Source organism: Wyeomyia smithii, chromosome 1, assembly GCF_029784165.1.
Source record: "Wyeomyia smithii strain HCP4-BCI-WySm-NY-G18 chromosome 1, ASM2978416v1, whole genome shotgun sequence".
Lineage (NCBI taxonomy): Eukaryota > Metazoa > Arthropoda > Insecta > Diptera > Culicidae > Wyeomyia > Wyeomyia smithii.
The window spans coordinates 133,122,439-133,143,543 of record NC_073694.1 but is presented as its reverse complement, the minus strand read 5'-3'; the positions used below and the strand labels follow the sequence as shown (position 1 = coordinate 133,143,543).

At 37.6% G+C, this 21,105-nt stretch overlaps 1 protein-coding gene across 2 annotated transcripts in view; it reads left to right on the top strand.

Moving 5' to 3' along the window:
* LOC129719734 (protogenin) overlaps positions 1–21,105 on the top strand; it is a 77,831-nt gene that overhangs the window by 35,057 nt on the left and 21,669 nt on the right. The window lies entirely within an intron of this gene.

Below are 21,105 nucleotides of genomic sequence, written 5' to 3'. Positions count from 1 at the left end.
ACAAAATATCAAAAAACTGGTAACATGGAACATGGAAACATGGTAGTCCAGCACAGTCGGTCCATTCCATATGAATGTTGAAAAATTTCGGTTTTCAAGACTGTTTTTATTTTAGTTAAAACTAATATAAATTTTTCGAAGAGCATTAGTCAATGTGGAATATTATGAATACCGTTAGTTAAAATATTGTGGTTCAAGCAGATTAATGTTTATATTTATTCGTTTTTCATCATCAGGCCAATATCGGTCCCAATGAAAATCACGAAGGATTTTCTTTATGGTGACCGTCTTGCCCGTCGTTTCCAAATTGTAGGGAAAAAGCACGAATTAATAGCTTTTTTCATGAAAAATCTACTATTTGTTAAAATAGATTAGCATATGAACTTAAATTTTCATAAGAAAAGAAACATAACAGACTGCTAACATCTAAGTTTTTCTGCTCAAAATAATGAGTCTTTGGCAACCAACAGCGAAACTCTACCAAATATAGAAGAAAGAAATGTGAATGTATGTGTCGTAATGTAACTGTTTTTATTGATAATGTTCTGTCCGAGTTGTCAAAACCCACATATGTAGTAAATAAGGAATTCCGCGGCCGGAATGATGCTTGGGGGTGGGAAGTCAACGCCAGACGTCATGTCCAAATCCAAGATGGTTAATTGCATGGAGTTTCGGAAAATAATTCAAAATAACCAAATGTCACCTAATAAGAGCATTTCCTCCCCAGTTTCATTCCCCAGTGTTTACTTGAAATGGAAATATGTAATACCATGTGATCAAAGTTGCCGGAGTTGCGAATGTTATTCTAGATGGCCACGAGTTTTGTATTTACAAACAGTCTGCTCTGCTGTATTATGCTGTTACTTGTAAGATAATCTACATATATCAAAAAATATGCTTAAAAAGACTTTTATCACATTTTGCCTTTCTCCTAGAAAGGTATAGCAATCACTGGAAAAACCAAAGGTATAAAAGTGCTCCATAGTGTCGAATCTCGTATATCAATCGACTTAGTTTGACGAGCTGAGCATTTTCTGTATGTGTGTGTGTGTGCGTATGTGTGTGTGTGTGCGTATGTGTGTGTGTGCGTATGTGTGTGTGTGTAACGCTCTCCCAATCTCACTCGATTTTCTCAGACATGGCTGGACCGATCTTCATGAAATTGATTGAAAATGAGAGGTCTAGTTGCCCCATAAGACCCTATTGAATTTCATTGCAATCGGATTTTTAGTTTAAAGGTTATGTTCAAAAATGTGAAAATCACGAAACATCATTATCTCAGAAACTACTCAACCGATTTTAACAAAATTGGTTTTAAATGAACGAGCTACTTAAAACTTTTGAGTTTCATGAAGATTGAACGTGCTGTTTAGAAGTTATTTAAAGAAACGTGTTCTGGAGAGTGTTTAATCTCACTCATGTTTCTCAGAGATGGCTGAACCGATTTTCATGAAATCAGTGTCAAATGGAAGGTCTAGTTGCCCCATAAGACCTTATTGATTTGTTTTGCAATCGGACTATTACTTTGCCTGTTATGTTCAAAAATGTGAAATCCAGCTATGAAAAGGAACATATTCCGAAAATTACTCAAACTCACTCACTTTTCTCAGAGATGGCTGAACCGATTTCTACGAAATTAGTGTCAAATGAAAGGTCTAGCTGCCTCATAACACCCTATTGAATTTCAATGTAATCGGACTGTAATTTCGTCTGTAAAGTACCAGAATGTGAAAATCACGAAACTTCACAGGGCTAGTAGCGATTCACTTTTTAGTGACTTTGTCATTATTTTGAGCCTAGTCACTATTTACGCTAAAAAGTCACTAAAGTCACTATTTTACGTCAAAATGGTCACTAAAGTCACTTTTTTAGCTTTAAATGTATAAATTAACAATTGTTGTATTGCAACATACTTTAGAAAGCTTGCTTCTCATTTTTTTTTCTTCATCTATAGTTTATTTGACACGGCACAAATACAATTCAATGTTTAACGGCGCCAATTATATCTGGTAGCTTACTTTCTGAAGTATCTTAATAACTAAAAGCAAATTTTTTATCCTCGCTGCCGACTACGAGCTGAAACTAAATCTAACTTAAAGCTAGAATATTTTGCATTAAAAGCACAGGTTTGCTGTTTGATGGTTTTCATTGCCATAGGTAAGCAGCATATTAAATTTGTTCCGCTGCTGGGCCAAGATATTACGGACTGGCATATTGGGTTGTTTCCATCGGGCCTTGAGAGTATCGTGCGGGTCTGATTGCTGTTTCCGGATCCGGGGTCTTAACGTGTTCTTGTCGTTTGGTTGGTTGGATGTAGGCGGAAGGGGATAGGACTAAACTGGAGCGTGGATGGATTTCAGGAAAACGTATATAAGGGACATGTAGGATAGGTCACGGCTCGCCAAGACATCACGATCAGGAACAGCCGGCTGCCTACCTTCGGCCTGCAGGGAAGCTATTAATCTAGACCTGGCGTCACGGTGTACAGGGCATGACCAAACAACGTGCTCTATGTCGTGATAACCTTCACCATAGGCACAGATACCACTCTCCCCGAGCCCAACACGACGGAGATGCGCGTCAAATCTATAGTGATTGGACATAAGCCGGGACATCACGCAAATGAAATCCCGACCTACATCCAACCCCTTGAACCACGGGTTCGTCGATACCTTGGGGATTATGGAATGTAACCACCTTCCCAGTTCCCCCTTGGTCCAAGAATTTTGCCAACTGATGATCGTATTCTGACGTACAAATGCGAAAAATTCATTAAAGGCAATTGGTCTTTCATAAATATCACCGTTTGTTGCGCCCACCTTAGCCAAAGAGTCCGCTTTCTCATTACCCGGTATCGAGCAGTGAGAAGGGACCCACGCTAAGGTAATCTGATACGATTTTTCGGATAAAGCACTCAGATGTTCCCGTATTTTCCCCAGGAAATACGGAGAGTGCTTAACATTTTTCATCGATCGGAGAGCCTCAATGGAACTGAGACTGTCCGTAAAGATGAAATAATGGTCCGTGGGCATTTTTTCGATAATCCCTAGGGTGTACTGAATTGCAGCTAATTCTGCGACGTAAACAGAAGCAGGATTATCGAGCTTATGGGAGACGGTTAAATTGTTATTGAAGATACCGAAGCCAGTGGACCCATCAAGAAGTGATCCGTCAGTGTAGTACATATTGTCGCAGTTGATGTTTCGATATTTATTGGAAAAAAATTTAGGGATCTGCTGCACGCGTAAATGATCCGGGATTCCACGAGTTTCTTCTATCATGGATGTATCGAAAAACACAGTAGAATCAGAAGTATTTGATAAGTCGACACGATTTGGAATATTCGAAGAAGGGTTAATATTTTGGGACATGTGATTGAAATACAATGTCATAAAACGGGTTTGAGAATTAAGTTCGATTAACCTTTCAAAATTTTCAATCACGGGACGGTTCAAGACCTCACATTTGATTAGAATACGAGAAGACAGGCTCCAGAAGCGGGTTTTCAATGGTAGTACTCCAGCTAAGATCTCCAAACTCATCGTATGGGTCGATTGCATGCAACCCAAGGCGATACGCAAACAACGATATTGTATTCGCTCCAGTTTGATCAAGTGTGTGTTTGCTGCGGAGCGGAAGCAGAAACACCCGTACTCAATGACAGACAATATCGTTGTTTGGTAAAGCCTTATAAGGTCTCCTGGGTGGGCTCTCCACCATTGTCCGGTTATTGTACGAAGAAAATTCACTCTTTGTTGACATTTTTTCATCAGATACCTCACGTGACAACCCCAGGTGCTTTTAGAGTCGAACCAGACACCAAGATATTTGTGTACCAAAACCTGAGAAATCGTTTTACCCATTAATTGTGTTTGAAGCTGAGCAGGTTCATGCTTCCTAGAAAAAACTACTATCTCAGTCTTCTCCGGAGAGAATTCGATACCTAGCTGTAAAGCCCAAGCAGACAAATTGTCCAAGGTATCTTGCAATGGTCCTTGCAAATCGGCAGCTTTGGCTCCTGTAACAGAGATTACACTGTCGTCTGCAAGTTGTCTTATCGTGCATGAATTTGCCAGACATTCGTCGATGTCATTTACATAAAAGTTGTAAAGAAGGGGGCTTAAACATGAGCCCTGGGGAAGACCCATGTAGCTAATGCGAAAAGTTGCCAAATCACCGTGCGTAAAATGCATGTGCTTTTCGGACAACAAATTGTGCAAAAAATTGTTCAAAATTGGAGAAAATCCTTGTCGGTGAAGTTTACCCGAAAGAATGTCAATAGAAACGGAATCAAAAGCCCCCTTAATGTCCAAGAACGCAGACGCCATTTGTTCTTTGCGAGCATACGCCAGCTGAATATCTGTTGAAAGCAACGCAAGACAATCATTCGTCCCTTTGGCACGGCGGAAGCCAAATTGAGTATCTGATAGTAGACCATTTGATTCGACCCAATGGTCTAAACGACGGAGTATCATTTTTTCCATCAATTTCCGGATACAGGATAGCATTGCAATCGGCCTATAAGAGTTGTGATCAGAAGCTGGTTTCCCTGGTTTTTGGATGGCGATCACCTTCACTTGCCTCCAATCCTGCGGTACAATGTTTTGCTCCAGGAACTTATTGAACAAGTTCAACAAGCGCCTCTTGGCATTGCCGGGTAGATTCTTCAACAAGTTGAATTTGATTCTATCTAACCCAGGCGCGTTATTGTTACAGGACAGGAGGGCAACTGAAAATTCTGCCATCGTAAAAGGTGATTCTATCGCGTCGTGGCCCGGAGACGCATCGCGAACAATGTTTTGCTCAGGAACAGAGTCCGGACATACTTTCCTGGCAAAATCAAATATCCACCGACTTGAAGACTCCTCGCTTTCGTTGACCGTTACGCGATTCCGCATTCTTCGGGCTGTGTTCCAAAGAGTGCTCATCGATGTCTCCCTCGACGTCTCGTTCACGAACCGACGCCAATATCCGCGTTTCTTTGCTTTAGCCAAACTTTTAAGCTTGGTATTAAGCTCCGAATACCGTAAATAGTCGCCAGGTATACCTCCCTTCTGGTAGGCCTTAAACGCGTCGGATCTTTGCGTGTAGACATCGGAGCACTCTTGGTCCCACCACGGAGTGGGAGGCCGTTCTTTGATCGTTACGCCGGGATATTTCTTCGTTTGGGCTTGCAACGCGGCGTCGAGAATCAAGCCCGCGAGGAGGTTGTATTCTTCAAGTGGTGGATGATGTTGAATCGACTCGACCGCTTTTGAAATCATTTCCTCGTATAACTTCCAATCGACATTCCGTGTGAGGTCATACGGAATGTCAATTGGTCGCATGCGAGTCGACCCGTTATTAATTGAAATAAGAATAGGCAAATGGTCGCTACCGTGAGGATCAAGGATTACCTTCCATGTGCAATCCAACCGTAGCGACGTCGAACATAAGGATAGATCCAAAGCGCTTGGGCGCGCTGGAGGTTTCGGGATACGTGTCATTTCACCGTTGTTTAAAATAGTCATGTCGAAGTCATCGCAAAGGTTATAGATTAAAGAGGAGGATTATGGGGAACCCCAAGCCACGCCATGAGAGTTGAAGTCTCCCAAAATCAAACGTGGCGAGGGAAGAAGTTCTATTAAATCAAAGAGCAGCCGTTGCCCAACCTGTGCTCTGGGAGGAATATATATTGAGGCAATACAAAGCTCTTTACCTTGTATTGTCATTTGACATGCGACAACTTCGATGCCTGGAATCGAGGGGAGGTTAATACGATAGAAAGAATAGCACTTTTTAATCCCTAAAAGTACTCCTCCATATGGGGTGTCTCGATCAAGGCGAATAATATTAAAATCATGGAAGTTGAGATCAATATTTGAAGTAAGCCAAGTTTCACAAAGGGAAAATGCATCGCATTTGTTTTTATTTATCAAAACTTTAAACGAATCAATTTTTGGTAAAATACTTCTACAATTCCACTGTAAGACAGAGATAGAATCCTTCATATACGCAGTTGAATTAGGCATCGAAGGATACAATCGCTGCAAGGAGGGGCCATTGGGCAGTCAACTGCTTCAAAAATGATCTAACTGTTGGGAGGAATGCTGTAAGAAAAATTTTAGTTGGATCGGGTATATTGAAATTTTCTAAAATCCAGTCCACAATGTCAGAAAATTTCACTAATCCAGAGTTTGTTTCATCAACTGGATGTGCAAAAGGAACAACTGGGGTTTTAGATGTTCCTGGCAGTGCTGGGAACTCCTTCTGGGACTTTAATTTGCAAGCCCAGGAGGAGTTTGCTTTGGTTTTTCCGCAGCACTGTTTGGTTTGCTTGTAACTTTCATTACACTTTGGGAAATCTTGGGACCTTTACGGGGAAGTTTAGGAGAAGAAACATTTTTTCTCTTCCTAGACTCCCCAGGATTGGCATAAGATGCTCCCGCTGATGAATCGTCAGAATCGGTTTCATCGGAGGGCAACAGATCAAAGGGGTTCGATGTTATGGTAGAAGTGGTCACGGTCTTCTTCAGCATCTCAGCATAAGAACGCTTTGAACGCTCCTTAAGTGACCGCTTGATTTTATCTCTGCGCTGCATGTACACCGGGCATGTGGAGAGCTCATGCTGGTTTTCCCCACAGTGAATACATTTTTCAGCATTAACACTGCAAGAATCTTCCGCATGAGTCTCCCCACACTTGCTACATCGTGCCTTATTGCAGCAGTAGGCGGCTGTGTGGCCTAACTGCTTGCAATTGGTGCAATTCATAACACGGGGTACATACAATCGCACAGGCAGACGAACCCGGTCGATCGAGACGTGGCTAGGGAGTGCAGATCCGGCAAACGTAACGCGAAACGAGTCTGACGGAGTGTAGAGTCTTTTACCGCCGACGAGAGACATGGACGGCAATTGCTTACAATCCAAAATCTTCGCCTGTGTTTCGGTATTTTTGAAGCAACCGGTTGCGCTTTTTAGGATACACTCGACAGACAGACTCGAATCGGTTATGACACCGTCGATCTCCACGTCTCGTGCGGGTATGTAAACGCGATACTCGCGTGTGAAGAGCTCAGAGCAAGCGATAGCATTGGCCTGTGCCAGATCACTGACCACGACACGGAGCTTGTTAGGTCGGACCTTGGAAATTTCGGTCACGGCCTTGTACCCCTTCGTCAGGTCTTTTGAAATTTGCAGTATGTTTAATCGCTTTGAATTCACTCCTGCCTTTGGACGAAAATAAACAGTATAGCTGCCCTGTTGAGACCCGTCCGAGTAAAGCCTGGGGCGAGGGGGGACTGGAGAATGAACAGGGGAGGGGGTAACAGAAGGGTCAGGGTCAGGGGGGTTCGGGGATGGTGGCACGGGAGGCGAGGGATCTATATCCATCGCGCTAAATGTAGCGCACTAGCGAACTAGCGCCGACAAGAACACGTACATCTTTACTTCTTCCTTCCAGCAGTGGTTGTCCGATCGTTCGAAGCTGCACCCAAAGCAGCCAGCAGCACCAGTACAGCAGCACCAATACAGCCACCAGCAGTGAGCCGGGTGTGAGATCACTCAGCACAGCGGCACGGACTCGACTGTCAACTGATGGCCTTGAATAATACACTCTTTTGTTTGGCTATTCGTACACACGGACCGGATTGTAATAGAACGACCACTTTGCACGTCCGTTTCTGTCGAGTGTTCGACGCGGAATGGTGCTTCTCATTTACAGAATATTTGAACAGTTCGGTTAGTAATGCATTTTTGTTAACTTTTCCATCATAGAAGTTTCATGCCAGGCAATGTTTTCAAATTTCTCATCGAATTGAACAGTGCAGAATAGTTACGAACGAATTGTCTAAGAGCTGCAAAGGAATGTAAAGGTTTATTCTACAAGCTACTCGCGTCTTAAACCAGTGTTGTGCGTGAAATTCCGTTTGTAGTTTGATTTGCTTGTCTCAAATCAACTGTTCCTCCTGGTTGAAGTGGATTCAAAAATTTCAAGCTTATATTGTGCATAGTCGTGTTGAGGTCTCAATTCGTAGGATTTTGCTTTCAATCATCCGAACCTACCGGTGTTTACCAGATACCATTTCGAAATTCCATAATGGTAACCTGTTCTACGCATATTTGTCCCATGCTCCAGATCAAACAAACGATTTTTTAGTGGGACGAATTTGATTAGAAAATGTCAAGTGAGTTAAATATGCGTGGAAAATCATTGATGGGACAAACAGGCTTAGTATTGTTTTTGCAGATTTTCGGAACGAACAATGCTATTTTTAATATATTTTGAAAAACCCCTCCCTTAGTTAAATTTTACGACTTGCTTAACCAACTTCAAACGCTTTTCGAAGCTGTCACAGGCGGCACGGATTCCCAGATTTTCTGGATAACCGCTTCAACTCCTTTACAAGTTGGAGATTTTGTAAAAAAAAGTTTATTGAGTTGAGATCAGGTGAACTTAACGGCAATTTATTTCTATTCAAAAAGTCCCTCGAATTGTCCCTATACCAACCTTGAGTCAAGTTCGCAGTATGCGCTGAAGCACCGTCTTGCTAGAACATATAGTAATTAGCTCTGAAGAATTTTCCAAGACACGGGGTAACGTTTTTTTTCCAAAACTACCGTTTTATAATAAACAGCATTAAATTCGGCGTCTTTGTAAATGAAAATCAGAGGAAGTTTACTCGCTTGCAAATTGCTCCCGAGACCATCACTAAAGCTGTACTCTGCAATCGAGGAACACTCCTTTAGAACTCTGAAATGTGTCTTGCTGCTGCCCACCTTCGATTGTTTCGTGTAACCAGTCACACTCCAGGCCAAATAGTTTCTCATCAGGAACAATGAACTCGCGAACAGCGAGTTGTGAAAGTATCATTTTCACTCTATCGAGCCTCTTTTTCTAAAAGAATCGGCCAAAATATTGTGGACCGATTCAATAGATATACTCAGATGGGTGGGAATTACAAACTGAACGTTATCATTTCGCCGGACACGCTTCTTCATAACAGTCACAATTTTACGACTGGCGGCATCCTTGCTGATCGTGGCCGACAGAATTTTCAACGATAGCCAAAGAGAATGTTTCCTTGTATTTTTCGATGGTTTAATAAACGAAATCTCGCCTAGCTTCACATGATTTGAGATGTTTGAATATTGTGCAAGGGCAGTCACTGACCAAAAATCGTTTTACTACGACTTTCCGGATTTGTTACATTGCACATCAAGAACTAAATACAACTGACAGACCACCAACCCACCAATGCATATTCGAGAGTGCATACATTCGTACACGTACTTTCATTAACACTTATAACTCGAAAACTTGTATTCGAATATATTGAACAAGGTGTTATTACAACCATTTCAATGTGAAATTATGATACAGATTTTAGTTGGACTTTTTTTTCTATGAGAACAAATCATTGCACATCCTATGTTCTAAAGACATAAATTTCAGATAAAATTCAATTCATTTATGGTTCAACAATAAATTTCAAAACCCTCTTGTATATTTTTGGTCACTATTTGGTCACTATTTAGTCTCTATTTGGTCACTATTTTAATGAAAAAAGTCACTAAAGTCACTTTTATTTTGCTCCAAGTTCGCTACTAGCCCTGACTTCATTATCTCAGAAAGTACACAACCGATTTGATCAATATGAACGGGCTGGTTGCCATTGTAATTGGATTTTTATTTTAGAGGTTTTGTTTAAAAATGTAAAAATCACGAAACATCAATATCTCAGGAACCACACAACCGATTTCAATAAGATTGATATCAAATGAACGGGCTATTTAAAAACCCTTAACTTTTGAGTTTTATATAGATTGAACATGTGGTTCAAAAGTTATGAAAAGAAACGTCTTCTGAAGACTGTTTAATTTCACTAATGTTTCTCAGAGATGGCTGGACCGATTTCCACAAAATCAGTGTCATATGAAAGGTCTAGTTACCCCATAAGACTATAGACTATTGATTTTTTTTGCAATCGGACTATTACTTTGCCTGTTATGTTTAAAAATGTGAAATCTAGCTATGGAAAGAAACATATTCCGAAGAATACATAAACTCACTCTCTTTTCTCAGAGATGGCTGAACCGATTTTCACGAAATAAGTGTCAAATGAAAGGTCTAGCTGACTCATAACACCCTATTGAATTTTACTGTAATCGAACTGTAACTTCGTCTGTAATGTACCGAATTGTGAAAGTCACGAAACTTCATTATCTCAGAAGGTACACAACCGCTTTGATCAATTGTATTATCAGATGAACAGGCTAGTTAAGGGTTAACTGATGAATTATGATTTAACACGTGGTTTCAAAGTTTGGCTGCCCTATACGTTCCCATTTCATTTGATTATAATCGAACTAAGCAACCGTTATGTATTAAATTGTTAATAAAACAACGAAATTCTATTATCTCAAAGATTACAAGACTTATTTGAACATTACTAGTGTCATACGAACGAGTCATCTCTCAAACTTACAAATAACAAACTTCATAACAGTTTGATATGTGGTTCAAAAGTTATGGAAAGAAAAGAAATTAGAAGGCTATTTAAAACTATACCTGCTTTGATCAATATATGTGGCCACAATATAATTTAAATGTGCTATCGTACCATTTGAATGTTCCCGGTATCGCTCATTACTTTTATTTCGCTATTAATTGAGCATTTACATTACGTCAAATTTTATATTTTATACTTATATTACAACATCATTGTTTTAGAACCCAAAAAGTGAATACACATTTATTGGATTGAAGCGTTCATGTAAATCTATTTTTACAAATAATAAGTTTGAATGAGAAAGGCTGGGTCCGACCGATAGGTGGATTAATTTAGGTTTTTCTGTAACTTTCGAACCTCAAGTGTAATCTTCGTGAATTTAATTGATTGAGAGTTTGAGAGGTAGCCCTTTTTTAGTTAGTAGTTTCTGAGATATTGAAGTTTCGTGTGTTTCGTTTCACATTTTGATACATAGCGCCTAAACTAAAAATCATAACTTTTTTTTCTTAATTTTTTCATGATTTAAACGGTTGCATTGTTTAAGTACAGTAAAATTCTTTTTTACACGATGCTACGTACCGTGTAAAAAACCGCATTTTTCGGAAAAACGTTGTAAAAAAACCGCGTTATTTGAAAAAACGTCGTAAAAAAATTGTGTAAAAAACAGTAAAAATGAAACTGTGTAAAAACAGCCTCTTATAGTCTGTTACTGTTGCTTACTGAACCAATTTTACGCGAAGACGAAAAATCGTGCAATAACCCGTGTAAAAAAACCGCGTTGTTTGAGAAAACGACGTAAAAAATCGGGTTATTTGGAAAATCGTAAAAAAAACGTGTAAAAAAAGACTTTATTGTGATCTTTTGTAGTTTTTATATTTAAAAATAGATTTTTAAAAAACGTGCTTTCTTAGGTATTTAATTCTTAATTTTTCTTTTAACTTTTTTTTAAATAAATAATTTTCAAGAGTGTATATTTTCTTGGAAAGACAAAATTATTATCTACAACTTTGCCTAAGACGTCACACCGATCAAACAAACCGTTTTGGCCCTAAAAATATTTGTGATCAATAATACCTGCCCAACCGCATTTTTCAATAGCTTCTCAAGAATAAGTCGTGTCCAAAAAATCAACCAATAGCACAAAATGGCATCTTTTGCCTATAGAAACGTCTATGCAAAGTTTCAGACAAATCAAAAATGGTCGATTAAATTAGTTGCCTGTTTTTTGTGGAATTGCTCAGCGGCATTTTAAGGAAAACAAGTTTTTCTAATGAAAACTTTTTCGTGTTCAACGTGGTTGTACGTTGAAAATGGTTTATAGACATGAAGTCGTAATTATAAAACGAGAAGAAAGTTTTTCTGTTGCAACGTATTTACCCATAGTTCAGCACCCAGTAAAACACATCTTACATTTGCGAGTCTATTCAATGCAGTATTCACAGAAACGAATGATTTGTGTCTATCTATTTAAATAAACAAATAACGATTGGCAAGTGCTTGACATTTTGTCTTGATGAAACTGTTATATTATCCAGTACATTGTACGGAACCGCGGACAAATGAATGCAGAAAATTGTGATTGATTTACACAACAAATTGCCACGATATTGACACATTGGTTTCAGCTCCAGTTGAAGGCTACCTTTCCCGCCTCTGTTGTATCACAATAATTCTGATCTACCAGTGACTGCTGTAGCGACTGGATCGCCCACGCACGCAAATAGTCACGACAATCTGCGTCTAGATGCTCAGACTGTTAAATCTTGCATTACTGTAATATAGAATATTTGCCTAGTTATAATATATAATATGTTAAAATGTTAAAATGATATTATGAAGTTGTAAACAACAGAAGTTTGGAATTAACAGACTCCATCGATTTTGTTGTTAGTGAGCTTGTAGCTAAACATTCCTTTTTTCATGCCATATTGGGTAAGGGATGCAACACTTGTCAGTAACAAGGTGGCCAGCGAACCGAAAAAGCGGGAATTTGAAAATGAACCGGGGAAAAAACGGTAATTTAAATACCACACCAGAAAATTTACTATGCTGGTTTGCCGCATGCTACATTTTCCGCCATCTCACAAACTTTAGAAGGTGTCATAAACCTTCCAGTTGATCTCGAGGTATGATTCTGGTATAACATGCCAGTCGCCCTGTGTCCGAGTTCCGGCTGGGAGAGAGGACCGTTAGAATCAATCGGATCGTAGCGCTAGCCCCTGTCAATCTCGAAGGTCAAACTCGATGGATTGTAGCTGGACTTTGCTTTGGTTAAGAGTAAAAACTACGTAAAAATATTTTGAAGGCCAGAAAAACCAAGAATGTTTCTAAGCAGGCTTTATATATTGAACTTCAAATGAACGAGAACTGAACTATGAAAAAAATATCTAGAACTTAAAATTGCAGGGTGGCCACCCAACCGGGAGAACCGGGAAAAAACCTGGAATCGTTTGGAACTGGGACAAAACCGGGAATTTCACTGAACATTACAAGCCGGGGTGAGATTGTGCCAAACAAACCCATTGTTCGTCAGCCATCTCATGACGATCACAAGACCAAAATTTCTTAAGTAAGTTTCCTCGAATACTTAACCAAAAAAAGACTAGTCTTCTGATCCGAAAAAGATGGCTGACATATTTTACAGTGCATAAAACAGTATTTGTTTTTATTCATCTTCCTCTTGGAAGCTAACTTGACCAACGTAAGCTCCCCGAAAGTAACAGTCAAATGGCTCGAATTTTACCTAGAGCAATTGGTTCACAACTATAATATTGCGGGAACTGTAGCTGATAGATGTCGCCAAGAATACTCACAACTATTGAGTATGCATTCGACGAAGACATTGCTGACTTCCTACCTTGATACTTTGCGTAGAGATGTGATAGTTGCTTCAGGCAAAAAACTTCCTAACTTTACTGTGTTTATTAAGAAGATTCTGATTCTATCGCATGGCAATGCCATGTTGGAGTGAGGTTTCTCCGTGAACAAGGAGTGCGTAGTCATGAATTTGGAAAAAGACAGACTTGTAGCGCAGCGCTTGATGTACGATGCAGTACAAGATGCCGGTGGAGGACATGAAATTGAGTTTGATGAGGAGATGCGTGAAGTAACGTGTTTTAAGTGTTATGAAAATATTACTCTTTTATGTATTAAATCTTATATGGTTGATTTGGCCTAGAAGTCCCCGGTAATGAGTATTTTATGCGTTGTTTATAAGATACTTGTAGACATCTCTTCTCGGAAAGGTGACGTCCGTCACATTTTTCGAATTTCTTCGACAATATCAAGATAAATCAAGAGGATTTCAATAAGGCTGATCACGTCAAGAAGTGACTTAGAGCATATTGGTATGTAAAACGAAAGTCACGCTTTTTTATTCCTTAACTGCATGGAAAACTACAGAATTCAAACGTACACTTAACCAGGAAAAATATTTGAACGAACCGAGAAAAACTGGGTCTTGAGTGGCCACTCTGAAAATTGTAACAAAGGCGTCAGCCTACCGTAATTGGTAACGTCTTCGCCAACATAGTTTAATAGCGCCAACATAGCTTTAATCATTGCTGATAGTGACAGATTTTCTGAGGCGAACATTTTTTGGAATCATGCCTTCCTCCGCATGAGGAAGTAAAACCGGTGGCGCCGGACCGGTTATCAACGGGTCCGAAATTTGGGTTAAGTGTAGTGGCCTTCCCGAGCGTCGTCGATAAGCACAACAGTGGTTCAACTATAGACCGACGGAAAATAGGCAAAAAAACTTAACTTAAGATCGACACCGCCTTAAAAAAAATTATGCCAGAAATGTCAAATAATTGGCGTTTCGAAAAACCAAAACTAACGAAAATAATTTTAAATCAAATTCTAAATTTATGAAATAATATTTTTAAGGCCTGAGAATGCAGAACTTGACTCTAAATTACATCTTTAATTGCTTGAATGCTTCTTCAAAACCAAAAAGACATTTTTTATAAATAAACCTGAAACCTAGAAAGTAAGGATGAAAAAAGGTATCAGGTTAGTCCTCTTAATATTACCAAGCCAATCTCAAACTGAGCTTAAAAAGATGCATATTGATCATTCCATATGAATTGACCACTAGAAAGCACAAACTTGGACACGACCATCACAGATTTTTCTCAAAGTTGGGAAAATTATTCATCTACTGTCAGTTTGGAAAAATCCCAAATTTGGTGTCGATTGGAATACCCCCGCTCGGTGGGACCCCCCTGTTTATTGCTAAGTCACGCATTTTTTGTTTAAAATCTCTTTTTTCTTTTTCTTACAATCCATAGACGTAAGATGTCCGAAAAATACTGATAGATGATTTTTAAAGAAAATAAACCAAGGAATTCAGAAACAATATAACTTTTGACCAGAAGTGTTGCCGGATAAATTATTTTTGTATTTGAAAACTAAATTTATATTTTTCAGCAAATGCAGCCATTTTATTTTAAATTTGATAATTTTATCGTGTTCCTTGAAAATTTTCACAAAAAAACAACTATCATCCCGAGGTAATATGAGCCAATCTCGAGATATTACATTTTTACGAAAAAAGTTGTAAATTTCGTAATTAATTTATTTTATTTTTTATAGACGTAAGACACCCGAAAAATAGTGATAGGTGAATTTTGAAGAAATTAAACCAAGGAATCTAGAAAAAAATATTGTTTTTGACCGGATAGATTTTTCAAGAAACACGATAAAATTATCAAATTTAAAATATAAATGGCTGCATTTGCCGAAAAATGTAAATTTAGTTTTCGAATACAAACATAATTTATCTGGCAACACTTCCGGTCAAAAGTCATATTTTTCTGGATTCCTTGGTTTATTTTCTTCAATAATCGTCTATCAGTATTTTTCCGACATCTTACGTCTATGAATTGTAAGTAAAAGAAAAAAGAGATTTTTAACAAAAATTGCGTGACTGCAATAAAGAGGGGGATCCTACAGAGCGGGGGGTATTCCAATCGACACCAAAATTGGGATTTTTCCAAAAAGACAGTAGATGAATAATTTCCCCAACTTTGAGCAAAATCTGTGATGGTCGTGTCCAAGTGGTATGTACACTTCGTATGGAATGACCCATATATCAAGATGGCTTGACAAAATAATTTTTTTTAACGCTTTTATCATCAATATTTAGTGGTTAATTTGTGAGTTCGAAATCCAACTTGTGGTAATTCGTGGTTAAGTGGTTTCCGAGAAATTAAAAAAAAACTGAGTCAAGCCATCTTGAAACATGATTTTTCTTAAAATGAATCGGACAACGATGATCATCAATCGAAAGCTCTTAATTTGTGGTTCACGAAAATGTAATTTTCAAAGTCATAATTACTAGTGTTTGTACAGAAATTTGTGTTTTATTGTTCGCGTAGTTCTACGTTTTGTTTATTTGTCGATGACGCTGCTTGCCGCTAGTGGCGTTGACTGTTTGCGGTGTTTGTCACTGCTATATTGAGCGTGCGTGTGGGGAATATGGTAAACATCGAGATTCGGGGAGCCTAGCCAACTCACTTGCTATTACAGGTAGCCCAACAGGCGCAGCATGGATATGTGTAAATTTGTTGTTAAAAAGGATACCGGTAACGAAAATGTACTTTCAAAGGAAAGCCGCTGTCACTAGTAGCTTAAAAGACCCACGGACAGCAGACATCTTCTTTATAACTTTGCTCAAAAGTTAGCACATGGATTACACTCTTTGACCAAGCGTCAAATATTTGTCAGTTTTTTGACAGATGAAAAATTGGCCAAAGATAATTGTTTGTCACTCTCCAATTTTTACATGGGGCAAACACGGGCAAACAACAATCATGATATCAAATAAATTCGACCATTATGTCAGAAGGTCAAATATTTGACCATTGGTCAAAGAGTGTAATACAGGCTTAAGTTGGATCCCGGCAGCTTATTTGAACATTTAAATACTTCCGAAACATTTCTCAGAATCTAGGTAATGAAAAAGTGATAGTTATTGTTTGCAATACCTACTGGTTCTGAAAAATAGTTAGAGGCAGCAATTAAATTGTAATTGATGATAATGGTTTTATGTTTGCCATTATCCTGTTTTCAATTTTCGTTCGATTAGATATTTATTAACTTAGTGTTAGAATAGCACTCTCATTATTTTTGATTGGGAACCTTCGAGATGAACCCATATGCAATTTACATGTTCTGAAATACTTAAACCACACTTGGTGGGATGGTTACCATAGAAACGAACTTATTATGTGGAACCTTGATTTACAATATTAGTATTTAACCTGGTTAAATCATGAAAGAGTGTAAAAACTAGATGTTTCGTTATGAAAATAACTCATCAGCAGAAAGTCGTGGACTATCAAAACCACCAGCGTTTGAAAGTTCTATTGTTATACTTTCATATGCTGACTTCCGAAACTGCATCTAACTGCCCCTTAAGAAAGATACAGAAATTTGAAATATGGCAAAAAAAAATTAAAAATGGTCCATAACTCATAGTTTTTTAAATAATACGAATATAGTATCTTCCAGACAATTGTGTATATTGATGCTACTAACAACTTTATAGAACATAGTGAAGGCCTAGAAAATAGAAAAAATATGTTTCATTGAAAAATGTGTTTTGACAGGTCTTTTTTTTAATAAAAACTCTCTAAGTCAATTTGAGAAGGAGATACGAGTTTTGTGTCTTCGGCAAAGTTGGTCGTATTGGTTGTATCTATAACTTTACTAAAGACATCAAACCTATATCTCGGTGAAACAAAAAAAAATAGATTTTTTTTCAGGGAGATTAATCGCAAATCTCATAGCACCAAAAGACGCAGGGGGTCGTACCCATCAATTTTGCTGAAGACGTCATTATTTTATATCCAACGTACGAGGAGTTATCAATTAAGCGCGTCAAAATGGAATTTTAAACCACTGTGCGTGCCATGTGAGCTTATTAATACCTACCAAATTCTTTTCGTGAAACGGTTTTTGTCTTCGCTAATGGGTGTGCGCGCTTGCTTAAATCAGCATTACTAACGGCTTTTGTCTTTGATAATGAATGTGCCCGCTTGCTTATTGCGAAACGAGCGGCATTACTGCCCACTATGCCAAATTTCAAAATAATCGTTATTATCGTATGGTCGATGAAATCGTCTTCGAGTTGCACGTCTGTTTATCTGTGATTCTATTTTGAATTCAATTTCAAATTTATGGATATATTTTATTTCTAAATAATCCCTTTAATTACGCTTAGAACCCGCAAATTTCAAAAGGTTTGCATTGATAGAAAATGATTTCAAAGAATTAGCGTTCCGAAGCTCAGAAGCAGCCAAAATAGTTTTGAATTAAATTCACCATTTATGAAAAAAATATTCGGAAGGCTTTAGAAATCAGATATTGACCATACCAAATGCCGAAACCTCTCAATCAGAGAGAATAGAAAAGCAAATCGCTCTAGTTGAACAGTTTATTCGAACCAGTAATTAATTTTTGAAAGTCTGAAACGACAGAAAATTGTTTCGAAGAATTCAGAATAAATTAAAAATTGGCTTAGAGATTTTAAATTTTATCTTGAAAAAAGTTGAGCGAATTGGTGAAAATTTTAAGAAAATATATGAAACACTTTCCGTGGTTCCGGAAAGTCTCAAGTATGCTCTTCATATCTATGAAATGTGTTGTTTAATAAGAAGCCGAAAAAGCATCAGCTAATAGGTGTTTGGCCGAGTTAATTCGGCCTTTTTCCAGTTTTAAAATTAAAATAGTAACAATAAAGAAAGTTAAATTTCTTACGAAAATGTATTCCATCAATAAATAAACGTTGTAGTACTTATTTATTTTTGCGGTTCCAAAAACCTGGAAAACGTTAATTGTTAACCGGGAAAACCGGAAAACAACTGGGAATTCGAAATTGGAAATCCACTGCAATAGACTGTTTAACTGAGCAAAATAGCAGGTTCTGAAAGATTGACCTGTGATTGTTGAAAAACATGGTCAACCATTGAACAACCCTTTGTGATGATGATGATGATGATGATGGTCGCACCTCATACCCTTACATCGGTTTGAGCTGGTCGATTTATCTAAGTAAGATATTATATAGAGTCATACAATGTAACTAGTTGACAAATATATAACGGACTGGTTATTAATAAAGACATAGAAACCCTTCAATAGAATACCAGTAATTTGAAAATATATAAAACATGATATTCCAATAACATTGACCCAAGGCTCATCCAGAACATTTTCAACCCGAAAAATATCAGGACTTGGTTAGGAATTGAACCTAACATTTACTATAGCATAGCATATTTGATCGCCCGTGTGTTGCCCGCGATTGACCAGAACCAGCTGAAATTGCACAAAGAACCGTCAAAATGGTGCCTAGGAGTAGCAAGCCATTTTCAGTGTACAATTCCTGGTGATCTTTCTTTTCACTGGTCAATAACGTAGCCGGCAACGCCCAATGCAGATCAATAGAGGAAGGGATATCGAGAGTGTTAGTTTAATACTTGTTGCTACTAGAGACCGAGGAATCCTCTGCATCATCCACTAGTATCAAAGGAAGGAATTAGTGTTAGTGGAAAGGAATTGATCTGGATCCATCGAGGTTGATGGTGCGATCTTTTCTACACAAATTCGCGCACGATATGGTTACTTCTCGATCTATGGGTAACCGGCCACCAGGAGACGTTATAAATAGAACCGCGCCACAATCGCTGCATCGGAATACAGGATAATCGAAGTTTCTAGTTATCTTCGGCAACCTACTAACCGTTAACAGTCTGTATCACACCAAACAAAATAATGCCGATATTTTTAAAAGTGATAAAACATGTTAATATTTGCACATTACAAAATAAATCTTTCTATTTTTTTTATGCATATTAGTAAGGTTTAGAATAGTAAACCTGTTAAACAAAGATTTTTTGTTTTCAGATGATTTTTTACGTCGTACGCATTTAAAGGTTAAATATTCTCTCAAATGTATATGTTACTCGAAGCTTTCAGGTCAGTTGAAATGTTTTTTTTTGTCAGGTGTTTAATGTTTTTATTGAGCATAATATAGCATAGTTAGTTGTGAAATCAACAAAACCGATTTTCCCAATTGACGCACTGATTTTTTTTTGATTTCTCGCTAAATTATCATTAAAGAACGATTACGTTCTATTTACTGATATTTCTGCCATATTAAGCTTTAGTGTAACTGGCGCAAAACCGGGCTTCAGTGTAGTTTTAACTATAAACGCATGTTGTAAACTGCGCCCAAGTTTCTTCATTATTCTTCATTATATACAAATATTTCAACTAATAATTAATAATTATAATGTGCAAAGTATAATAGGCAAAGTTAACAATTTTTGACGTTATATATAATATTGAATATTAAACCATCCATTTATGAATTTATAAAATTCAATAATTTTATGCTATAACCCCTTTTACAGCGAGTTCTATTTAGCTGTGATACCAATGAAAGCTATGCTGGAAACGAGTTTGAAGTAATTTTGGCAGCGACCAATTTCTTTATTCTATGTCCCCCTATTGCTTGATCGTTAGTAGGTGTTTATAATCAATACAGTTTGTAAACATTCATAAAGCCAAATTCAAATCCTAGGATATTACGACCGTAAACAAATATTTGTCGAATTTCATAGCTACACAATCTACTATTATTTTCGCTCTCAAATATTCTTCTGCGCACCACTTTGATTAACAAAAACGCACAGTAAAAATAGGTCCATAAAATTCATGAATGTTAAACGGTAAATGATCATAGACATAAAATGTAAATACATGAATTCGATTCTCAGCTTGTTTTCATTGCAATTCGTTGAAAATTCCGAAAATTTTCATAATGGCAATTTTTCCGGCCATTCACTCACTTTAATACTACATAGTATACGTTACTTACCTGCAGCTTTGTTAAAAGTATTCTCAGTGGTGGTCATTTTTCGTTTAACAATTAAATGTTGTTAAATTAGTTGATTCAAAATTAATGAGCTGCTTTTCAATATTTCACAGAATACAATCGACGCGGCGCGCTTGAAACTTTTTATATTCTGCTAAACAAGAATGTGAAAAAACTGTGCGTACGCGTTTTGACACCTACAGTCCGGCATCAGGAATTAACTCTAACATTGAGGAGCAAAACGATTCAGAACTTTGAGAGAGATCCTGTGACACTATAATTCTTGATACAGGCAAACCCAGGCCTTTTCAGTTTTTTTCTTCCAACCCTTTTTTTTTTCTAAATAGTAAAAACAGATAAATATAGAAAACAAAAATAACAGCATAACAAACCAAAAAGCAACTTATCAACCCGATATGCTCTTTGTTTCAATTTCAAGGGTTCAAACCTGATGTACTCAATATCAAGATTGTCTATGTCAGTCTACGCGCGCGTGGCTCAAACATGTGAGGCCAACTTTTTTTTAACTCTAATATTTAATGTTATATAACTATATTCAAACAAAAATCTATCATCATCAATGAACATTTAATATACCCAATAAATTTAAAAGAAATATTTTAATTTTACAATCTTCGTCATTAATTTACAAAAATTTCTATATAATCTGTCTACAAGACAGACTCAATATTCAATATCTGTTTTTATTTGTTTATTATTACTTTAT